The sequence below is a fragment of the Tupaia chinensis genome, unplaced genomic scaffold (assembly GCF_000334495.1).
Source record: "Tupaia chinensis unplaced genomic scaffold, TupChi_1.0 Scaffold144741_1, whole genome shotgun sequence".
Taxonomy (NCBI): Eukaryota; Metazoa; Chordata; class Mammalia; order Scandentia; family Tupaiidae; genus Tupaia; species Tupaia belangeri.
In genome coordinates, this window is record NW_006204601.1 from 268,502 (window position 1) to 280,109 (window position 11,608).

Here is an 11,608-nt window from a genome sequence, read left to right on the forward strand (position 1 = left end):
CCTCTCAAAAAAAAAAAAAAGAAGAATACCTCCAGTGGGACCAACAGGTGGCATGGTGGTTAAGGCAATGGACACTCCCACATGGCTGACCACAGTTCGAGTCCTGGACTTGGTGGCTTACTTTTTCACTTCCCCCTCTCTCTCTGTCTCCCACCTCTCTCTAGTCAAATTAAAATAAATGAATGGGGGTTGGCTGGCAGGTAGCATGGTTGTTAAGGGCACTGGACTTCCACATGGCCAATTACGGTTCAAGCCTCAGAACTGGCAACTTGTTTTCTCACCTTTCCTCTCTCTCTCTCTCAATCTCTCTCTCTGTCCTATCCCCCACCCCTGGGTCAAATTAAAATAAATTTAAAAAAAAGAAAGAAAATAATTCTTTTTTTTTTTTTTTTAAAGAATTATTTTCTTTATGGGACCAGCAGTTGGTGTAATGGCTGTCACTGGACTCCCATGTAGTCGACCGCAGTTTGAGTTCCGGACCTGGTGGCTTAAACTCACTCCGGCTCATGTGCGTGCGTGCCCAAGATCCCTAGAGGAGAATGGAGAAGGGATTACAGCGTGGCCATTCCCCCTGGGGGATGATTTCTCGCTTTCTGTCTCTGTCGTTCTCTGCTTCGCTGGTGAGCACACACACCCTATAGCAAAAACCTCTCCAAAAAAAGTTTATTTTCTTTAACATTATTTATTTATTTATTTTAATTTGACCAGAGAGGGACAGAGAGAGAGAGAGAAAGTGAGAAAGCAAGCTGCCAGGTCTGGGATTCAAATCACGGTCAGCCATGTGGGAGTCCAGCACTCTTAACCACCATGCCACCTGCTGGCCCCTAGAGAAAATAATTCTTTTTAAAAAATGAATAAATTAGGGAACCAGCAGTTAGCGTAATGGCTATGTCGCTGGACTCCCACGTAGTCGACCGCGGTTCGTGTCCCGGACCCGGTGGCTTAAAACTCACGCCGGGCGCGTGTGCGTGCGTGCCCAAGATCCCGAGAGGAGAATGGAGGAGAAGGGATTGCGGCGTGACCATCCCCCCTGGGGGGTGATTTCTCGCTTTCTGTCTCTATGTCTCTCTCTGTCTGTCTTAATTAAAAAAAAAAAAAAAGAATACCTCCAGTGTCCCTGCACCCTCTAATTCACCCCTTATCATCTCCCACTGCTTTTTCCTTTAAAACAGAGTATCCCTTTGTGAATAGGAAGACTGAACAGAGGCAAGTTTCCATGGTCATAGAAGGAGCTGACGTCAAGGGATCAGTTCCGATGTTCCCCTTTTTGGAGCCTTCCCAGTCTCCTTTGGCTGGGCCTGTGGCTTCTAGTATCCATTCTGCTTTTGTGTCCTGGCCTCCCCCTGCCCAGCCAGGCAGTTACCGCACGACCTCTCTCCCTTTCAGATTTACTTACGAGGAAATGAAAACCCTCAAGTCCCCAGACGTGTGTTCTCCCCACCAGCATCTGCACTCCAGGTTCCCTGGTGCCTGGGAAGAGCACTGTTGTTGGTCTGCACCCTCCAGGCACCTGTGCAAACCTGCGTCTGCTCTTCCCGGTGGCCATCGCTGCAGTACCCAGCTGCCCGGACCTGCGGCGGGGGCCTCAGTTGCAGCCATCTCATCTCTTCCCCGGGCTGCTGCCTCGCGCTGTTCCCAGAATGTCCTGACTCCGAGGTGGGTGTCGTGCTCCTGACCTCCTCTGGCTGCTTTGGATCCAGTGTGAAGAGGCCAGTGCCAGGTGGTCAGAGGTGGGCAGGGATGGGCTCAGAGCTGGCATCTCCCCTTTCAGGGAGTCCCTTCCCTTCCCTTCTCTTCTCCCTCCCTCCTTCCATCTCCTTTCTTTTTTTGGTGTAGTTTTAAATGCGTAGTTCAGTATAAATGCACCGAAAATTCTCCTTGCTGCTCTGTCCCTCTCTGTTCCTTCCCCTCACCTTCCACATGGGCCTCTGTTGTCAATTTGGTGATCAATGAGTTTCCCAGTTCTCTTCCACCCATTTGCACACATGCCCAGATTGTGTTTTAAGCTGCTGGGATCAGGATTCAAACCTCGTTCTGCCAACGTAGGTTCGAGTTTCCTTAACCACTAAGCGACATCATCCTAAATCTTCAGTGTGAGCTGACAGGCTCAAGACCCAGGAGATTGAATAGCACGGTTCTTTTATAGTTTGAGAGCCGGCAGGCGGGAGACCCCCAGAGCCGATGGTGCAGTTAAAGTCTGTAGCCTGCTGGAGAATTCTCTCTTGCTTGGGAGGCTGATGTTTTCGTTCTATTCAGGCCTTTGGCTGACTGGGAGAGGCCCATCCTTGCTATGGACAATTTTCTTTACCCCAAGTTCACTGATTTACATGTTAATCGCATTCAAAAGCACCATCCAGGTAGACAACTAAAATTTTTTTGAATTATTTTAACTTTATTTATTTACTTTTTAAAAAATGTGATCAGTTATTTAATTAGATTCTTGGCAAAAAAAAAATTAGAACACTAATTTGTGAGAATAAACGCCATTTGTAAGGGCAAACACGGATCACAGGTAGCCCTGAAGCTGAGGAACAGCTTTGATTTTTGGTAAAATTTGCAAGTCCACAGCTTTCTGATCAATCTTGTGATGCTCTGAAATCTCGTATTTCTCCTTCTCTCTGTCGAAGATCTCACCTTCCTGGTGTCTGAGCTTCCGCAGTTTCCTTTTCTTGAAGTAAGCATCAGTAAAGTGCTTTAGGACTTTTACTTTGCTAATACCAACTTCCGTGGCGGTGGCAAGGACAAATTTCTGCTGTGTTCTATGCAGTGAAACTCGATTGAGAACCAGTGTTCAGTTACAACGAGCAAGCCACTGCTCAGCTGCCCCAGGAAAACCACTCTCTTGCCTCTGTGGCGTCCAGTGCGGATGATCAGAATGGTCCCGGGAGTGATGCTGGCTCGCAGCTTTCTCATTGCTGACTGAAGGGTTTTTTGCCGTGGCTCAACAGCTTTCGAGGCATATCTTCAGTGGGATAATACCTAGGCATTTTGCGCAGTTTAACCACCCGGGTACCACCATTCTTGTCTCCACCAACTGGTTTTGGGACAGTCGCAAGAACCTTCTTTTTCTTTTTGATCCTGGATTTAGTGGCCGAGTATTTCCTCTTGTACATGGCCTTCCTGGAATACATGGCAGACCGGGAGTATCTGCCGATGCCCCGGACTAGGACAGGTTTCAGCTGCAATGGGGCTTCCCCTTCTTGGGCTTTTTAGCCTTGGGGTCACCCTTTTTAACCTTGCCACTAGCATCAGCCTTATTGGCTTCAGGTTTCTTCTCCTTAGTATCCTGCTTTGCAGCTTTTTCACCTGCTATCTTGTATAGTGGGAAAGAGAACTAAAACACTTTACTTTTTTTAAAAAAGATTTTATTTAACTTTTTATTTATCTAAATTTCACCAGAGATGGGGAGAGAGAGAGACAGAGGGAGGAGAGAGTGAGAAAGTGGGGCAAGCCACCAGGTCCAGGCCTCGAACCCTGGTCAGCCATGTGGGAGCCCAGTGCCCTTAATCACCATGCCACCTGTTGGCCCCTATTTATTTACTTTTTAAATTTGAACAGAAAGGGACACACACACACACACACAGAGAAAGTGAGAAGGCAAGCTGCCAGGTCTGGAACTTGAACCGTGGTCAGCCATGTGGGAGTCCAGCATCCTTAACCACCACACCACCTGCCAGCCCTGACAACGTAAATTAACCATCCCATTATCTTGTGCTCATACCTCTTCTGCGTTTACTTTTCTCTTGTTGAGCTAGATGAGCTGTTTATATATTCTGGATTTCATACCTGTTGCAGATATTTTCTTCAATCTGTCATTTGTCTTTTGTGTAGTTTATTATGTCATCTGAAATCTACTGTTCGATCTTTCCCCTCTTTTTTTTTTTTTTTTTGTAGTTTTTGCTACAAGGCATGTGCACTTGCCAGAAAGAGACGGAGGTGAGGGGGAAGAGAGAGAGGGAAGGAAAGTGAGAAATCACCACCCCCGGGGGATGACCACACTGCAATCCATTCTCCTCTCAGGATTGTGGGCACACATGCACATGTACCTGGAGTGTTTTTCAAGCCACTGGATCCAGGACTCAAAGCATAAAGTAAACCATGTGGGATCCAGCATCTCCACCATCACACCTCTAGCTGCCCCCACCTTTTCCACCGGAGCTTCTACATTTTTGTTTCTTTTCCTTTGCTAAGAGGCTGTACATATGTTCTTTCTGGTGCGTTTCTCTAACTACTGCAGCCCCTTAGCTAGACTGGGCCCCAGTTCTAGCCCTGCCCTGGACTGAGACACAGCAAATGGCAGGAGGGCCTGATTGGGAACCTGGCATAGAGAGGCCACTGAGGGTGAAATCTCGCTTTCTCCTGTTCTGTGTGTCCCTCAGGTCAGCCCTGTGGCTGCTTTCAGAAGGGTGGTCTGCATAAGGGCTCGGGGAGTTTCCTTTCCCTTCCTCCCTCTTTCTTTTTCTAAATAATTATTTTATTTATTTATTTTTAATTTGACCAGAGTGGGACAGAGAAAGAAAGAGAGAGAGAGAGAGAAAGCAAGCTGCCAGGTCCGGGACTCAAACCTCTGTCAGCCCTGTGGGAGTCCAGAGCCCTTAACCACCATGCCACCTCCTAGCCCCTCCCTCCCTCTTTCACTCCTCCAGCCTCTCCTGGATTCTTCCAATTGTCTCTTCGGGGTTTTCTTGATTCAAAATGACTACTCTGCCCCACAGAAGAGCATCACTGCCCCAGGGACTTCCGCCCCTCAGGATCTTGAGTAACCAGATGAAATATACCATGCCCAGTTAAAACTGAATTTCAGGGTCAAAGTGGGTTTTTTGTAAGTATATCCCATGCAATGTTTTAGACATACTTGTACTTAAAAATTATTGCCTGTGTTTCCGAATTTCAAATTTATCTAAGCATCTTATATTTTTATTTGCTAAATCTGGCAACTCTGGAAGTCTAAGGTTGGAGGGAGGCTCAAACACAGCCACCCTCCCTCCCCCCTCTTCTTTCCACTTCCTGCCTGAGTCACCTTACAGTGAGCAGTTGTTGCCCCAGTTCCTGAGGTGCCCGCCCTCATCAGCAGGCACCTGACTGCGTGCTTGCTGGACCCTGAGGGGGCCTTCCAGGTGCTCTGTCCCAAGGAGGCATGAGGGGTGGGATGAGTCACACCCTTGAAGACCTAGATAGTCAGGAGGAGACTCCACCCGCTCTGTACACATGAGCCCAGAGAGAGTCAGGGAGTCCTTTCTGGACTTCTGAAACACTGGGCAGGGGAGAGGGACAGAGCAGAAAACCAGGCTAGGGTAGGGTATGTCAAAGGGGAGGGAATCTGCAGAGACCTTAGGGCTGGGAGCTTTAAACTGTTTCTCCAAAAGCGAGCCTGGAAGGAAGATTGGTGCCCAATGCTCCCACACGTCACAAAAGGAAACTGAGGCTCAGAGAGGCTCAGGCCCAGGTCTTCTGGCTGCAGGGTGTGTTTGGTGTAAAGTGCAGGGTCACGGGCCTGGGACCCAGCCTGAGCTTAGGAGGGGCCAGAGCTTCGTTTACTGCTCTGCTGTGGTTTAATGCTCCGCTGCCACCGTCATGATTTCTTTAAAAAAATTAATCAGCTAGAGGGTATGTGTACTTGCCAGAGAGAGAAAGGGAGAGAGAGGGAGAAAGCACTTTCCAATGGGGTGCAATCACACCACACTCTCCATTTTCTCCATCCTTTTGGGATTTAGGGCAGGTACTCATGCATACTCACCTTGTTTCTCCATCTGCCGGGTTCAGGGTCGGATATGTGGGATCCCGCTCCCTGAACCACCAGGCCACAGGCTGGCCCATCATGAAAGTTTTAATAATTCTTTTAGAGTTTATTTATTTATTTCTTCTATGAGAAAGAGAGACAGAGAGACAGTCACCCCAACAGGGTCCACATGCCATGATCTACCCCCCAGTAGTAGCCGGCCCCAATCACAGGCACCCACATGCATACCCGGCCTGCTCAGGAGGCTCCGGAGTTTAAACTCAGGACCTATTCATGACTATCCAATTGTGTTACCACTGCATTATCACCTGGCCCTTATAATGTTTTTCAACATGGGATCCTGCGTTTTCATTTGCACTGGACCCTGCCAATGATATAGCTGGTGCGGTAGCAAGGGTGGCAAGATGGCGGCCTCCGCGTTTGCTGGCGCCCTGCGAGCAGCTTCAGGAATCTTACGGCCCCTGAATATTTTGGCTTCTTCAGCCTATCGAAATTGTGCCGAGAATGCCTGTCTGTCTTCTGCACTGTCCACCGGACATTTCAGTCAGATTCAGACACCGGTTGTTCCCTCTGCTCCTAGATGTCTCGCAGCTGTTCGAGACCTGACATGTGGCCGTACTGCAATGATCCTTAGCAGAGTGGCACCCTTGTTTCCAGGTGTCCTGAAGTTGCCCCCAGTCAGAACCGTAACACACGGCAGTTCACGGAAAGGCAAGAGGAAGACTGTGAAGGCTGTCTGTCATCTACAGGTTTCTTCGGCTTCATTCTGGCCTTTGGCTAGGGAGAAAGGCCGGTTATAAGAAAAAAATATGGAAAAAGGAAAACACAAGAAAAAAACGCTTGAGGGAATTTGTGTTCTGCAATAAAACCCAGAGCAAGCTCTTAGTTAAATGATAACATCTTTCTGGAAGAGGCGAAACTGGTATGCTGATGACCCTTACCAGAAGTACCGCGATCAAACAAACCTGAAAAGTATAAGTCTGCAGTTTCACAGTTTCACAGTTATTATGTATCTTTGTGTGCATGTCTTTGCAAAAATGAGTAAATATGAAACTTTATGTAAATTGTACCTTCCATCAGATATGTAAACATACAATACCAACATTAAGTTTATGAAAGTTTTAAAACATACTGCATAAAACGTTCCCAAATTTGGCCGGGTATGTGTGTGTGTGTGTGGGGGTGATATAGCTGGTTCTAGACCCAGGTCCTGGTTCTAGACCCAGGTCACTCTTTTTTTAGATTTTTACCATAGGGTACATGTACTCACTGGAGAGAGATAGAGAGACACAGAGAGAGGGAAAGAAAGTGAGAAATCACTCCCCAGGAGGGATGACCATGCCACAATCCTTTCTCCATTCTTCTCTCAGGATTTTTGGCATGCATACACACACACACACACACAAACACACACACACACATGTCTACTTGTTTTTCAAGCTCCTTGTCCTTGGGTCTAGGACTCAAACTGCAGAATCAGCCGTGTGGGATCCAACACCTTTTCTTTTTTTCTTTTTTAAAAATGTATTTTATTTTAATGAATTAATTTTTTAAATGTATAACATTAGAAAGATTGTGGTTATTGAATTTTTTTAAATTTTTTTGAGAGGTTTTTTTGCTATAAGGCGGGTGCGCTCACCAGACAGACAGAGAGAGACAGAGAGACAGAAAGCGAGAAATCACTCCCCGGGGTATGGCCACGCCACAATCCCTTCTCCTCCATTCTCCTCTTGGGATCTTGGACATGCACGCACACGAGCCTGGCATGAACTTAAGTCAGTGGATCTGGGACTCGAACCACAGTTGACTACATGGGAGTCCAGCAACACAGCCATTATGCCAGCTGCTGGTCCTGAGATTTTTTATTATCTGCCAGGCAGAATTATTTAGGGTACCAGACAATCTTTCTAAGAGCTTCTGTTGGCTTTCTTGAGATCTACCTTAGTTCCTTAGTTTTCTGGGATTATCTTCAGAAATGACATTCCAGTCAAAGCCCTAGCAATAACCAGTATTTCAAATTTCTGGTACAAGGCAACAGATTATTATTGAGCTATGCAAATAGCCATTCTGCCACAAAATAAGAATACCCACAAATATTGTCCAATTCCAGAGGGGTCAGGAAGTGAGAAAAGTTTATGTTTCAATTTCCAAAAAAAACTTTAGCAAATTGGCGAACCTATCAACAGCACAAAAGAAGACAAAAATCCTTAAATCTGAAAAACAAAGCATAGGAGAAAATCAGTAATGTTTTAGTCAAAAGTCATAAAATTCTGTTTCTTCTGTACAGTCTCATGTAATTAGCCTCTCTTCTGTTGAATTTGCAGAGTTACTGTGGTGCAATCTTTCCGTTTAAATTCTGGAAGTTAACATTCAACGTTGTTATTGATCTTTCCGGACTTGTCCCTACCTTTAAGTTGGCCGTTTTCTTGGTTGTTTTTGTTCTCTCATGTCTGTGTGTCTGACTTCAGTTTTCCTGGTATAGTACTCCCTTCAGAACTTCTTGTAGAGCTGGTCTGGTGTTAGTAAATTCTTTCAGGTTTTCTCTATCTAAGAATGCTTTTATCTTTTCTTCCCATATGAAGGATAATCGTGCCAGGTATAGTACTCTTGGTTGAAATTGTTTTTCACTTAACACTTTGAATACATTTTCCCATTCTTTCCTTGCTTGCATTGTTTCTGATGAGAGGTCTTGTGTTAGCCTTATGGGATATCCTTTGTATGTAACTTGATATTTCTCTTTTGCCAATTTTAGTATCTTGTCTTTGTCTGTGGTTTTGGTCAATCTGGCTATGATGTGCCTTGGAGAGGGTCTTCTTGGGTTGATTCTATTTGGGGCCCTTTGTATTTCTTGGGTCTGGATATTTGAAAGCCTCTCTAGGTTTGGAAAATTTTCTTCCAAGATCTCATGAAATAAATTATTAATTTTCTTATTAGTTTCTTCACTTTCTGGGATACCGATTATCCTGCATTTGGGTGTTTAATGGTATCTAGTATTTCTCATAAATTATTCTCATTTTTTTTGGTTATTTTCTCAGTCTTTTAATGATTTTTTTCAACGTCAGAGGTTTTATCATCTACATCTAAGATTCAGTCTTCTGCATAATCTACTTTTCATACTTTCAAGGAAGGTTTTATTTTAATAAGGTAAAATATACCTTATTCATAAATATTACCTTATATAATGTTAAAAACAAAGAGTACCTACTAAAAAGGATTATGGGAAAGTACTTGACCATTTCATTTAAAAGTAAGTGATTTTCTGAAGTCAAAGACAGCGTATGCAGTCTCACTTCCTGAACACTGCTGAGTAGCACGTGTGATGCATAATCCGTAAGCAGCTGCAGAAGGGGATGCCGAGTTCCCCAGGATACGAGTAGGGGGCCGGACTTCCTCCTTCCTAGCCGAGAGTTCACATCATTTGATGAATGAAGGAATGATCCAACGGTATATGTTCAGATTCCTCATCCACATTTCAGAGTTAAGGTCTTCACTTTCTCTTTTAGCTAAGTTTGATGAACTTGTTTTCCTTTCATGTACCAAATCATGTTTCCTGGAATCTTCCTTTCCTTGGACTTCTACAAGTCTCTTTTGGCTCTGGGAAAGACAGATTACTGGTGTATCAGTTTGGTTATTGGAGGGGGCTGATGTAGACTTGATTTTTGTTTTATGTTGCAGAATATTCCCTGGGAGAATGGTGGTTTCAATGTCACATTGTTTTAAAAGAACTCATATGGGACCAGCGGTTAGCGTAATGGTTATGTCGCTGAACTTCCGTGTAGTCGATCTTGGTTCGAGTCCTGGACCCAGTGGCTTAAACTCACACCGGGTGTGTGTGCATGTGTGCCCAAGATCCTGAGAGGACAATGGAGGAGAAGGGATTGCAGTGTGGCCATCCCCTCTGAGGAGGGAGTTCCTTCTCTCTGTCTCTCTGTCTCTGTCTTTCTGGTGAGCACATGCACCCTATAGCAAAACCCTCTCCAAAAAAAAAAAAAAAAAGAAAGAAACCAGAGTTAGAGACTGGAGGGTTCTTTGGCATCTGGTGAGTAGTTGGGAAGGGGAGGCAGAAGCAGGTCAGTGACCAGGCTAGCGGCCGTGGCGGGGTGTCTGGGATCAGAGGTGCCGGATGAAGTCAGGAGACCTGTGTGATTTTGTCTTACTATAGGTCATAAACTTGCCCAGTGAGGTTGGGCAGGTCACTTCCTTGTTTTGATTTTTTACTTAATTACTGTTTTTAACAAAGTGTATTATGCAAAAACATTTCAATCACATTATAACACAAAGCAACACTCTTGTGCTCTCTCCTTACCCTAGCCAGCCAGGTGCCGGCTCCAAAGGCCAAAAGTCAGCTCTTTTCTTCCAGCCTGGGAGACGGTGGGCTGGGACTGGAGGGCCAGACCGCTTCACTGCCCGCTGAGTTCAAATTCCAGCCCTGCCTCTTACCAGCTGGCTGACTGTGGCTTCTTTTCCTTTTATGACCCCAAATGCATTCATTTGTGAAATGGGGTCATTGCCACGCCTACCTCCCAGAGTGTTCAGAAGGACTGAAAGTGGTAAAATATCTATGTGAAGGACCAGGGCGTGTTAGTAGTTCCTCAAAAAACTATCATTTCCTTCTCCATCACGCCTGTGTGTGTGAGTTTTGGTTTCTTTAAAGTTTGCATATCTAATGAGAGAGACAGAAAGAGAGAAAAAGACACCCTCAGCCGAGTCTCATGCTACAATCCTACCCCAGCCTCCACAGCCAGCCAGGGAGACAGGAAGGTGCGTCACCAGGGTAATGGCTCCAGCATCGTGTGGGGGATGCTGCATCACTGTGGGAGCCAGTCACTCCTACCTTAGGGCCAGTAGGTGGTGTGGCGGTTACGGTGCTGGACTCCCACATGGCCAAACATGGTTCCAGTCCCAGACCTGGTGGCTTGAGAATCACACTGAGCTTGTGTGTGTGGGTGCCCAATATCCCAGGAGGAGAAGGAGGCAGAAGGGATGGAGCCGTGATTATGGGGGGTGATTTCTCTGCCCTCAGATTTCCTTTTCCCAGCCTGGCTAGTGCATGTGCCCTATGACAAAGAAAGAAAGAAAGAAGAAAGAAAGAAAGAAAGAAAGAAAGAAAGAAAGAAAGAAAGAAAAAGAAAGAAGAAAGAAAGAAAGAAAGAGAGAAGGGAAAGAAAGAAAGGAAGAAAGAAAGGAAGGAAGAGAGAAGGAGAGAAAGAAAAAGAAAGAAAGAAAGAAAGAAAGAAAGAAGAAAGAGAGAGAGAGAAAAGAAAAGAAAAAGAAAAAGGAAGAAAAGGAAAAAAAAGAATGTGGGCACATGTGAGGGACAAAGGGGGAGAGAGAAGCACCCCACGGGTCTGGGCTCCTTCCTGTGGTCCTCCAGCTTGTTGGACCCTGGGTGCTCACGCACATGCCTGCTGCATTTCAGGGTGATGGGACCAGGGATTTGAAATGCAGTCACCATGTGGGATCCAGCTTCTCTCAAATGATTTCTTGTCACGGAGCCAGCCCTGTTTGAAATATTTGACAAGCAGGGACCAGCAGTTAGCCTAATGGCTATGTTGCTGGACTCCCACGTAGTCAACTGCGGTTCGAGTCCCGGACCTGGTGGCTTAAACTCACACTGTGCACATGTGTGTGCGTGCCCAAGATCTCGAGAGGAGAATGGAGGAGAAGGGATTGTGGCGTGGCCATCCTCTCGGGGGGGTGATTTCTCGTTTTCTATCTCTCTCTGTCTGTCTGGCGAGCGCACGCGCCCTATAGCAAAAACCTCTCCAGAAAAAGAAAAAAATTTTGACAAGCAAATTGTATTAATCCAGGACAAAGGAATTCATTTTCCAATCAAACTTTATAAAATCTGATGCCACCTGTAGGGAA

The 11,608-nt window shown here is 45.8% G+C and overlaps 1 pseudogene; it reads left to right on the top strand.

Annotated features, from left to right (window-relative positions):
• The first annotated feature begins 6,144 nt into the window (after positions 1 to 6,144).
• Positions 6,145 to 11,608, top strand: part of LOC102480133 (39S ribosomal protein L35, mitochondrial pseudogene) — a 6,558-nt pseudogene continuing 1,094 nt past the window's right edge.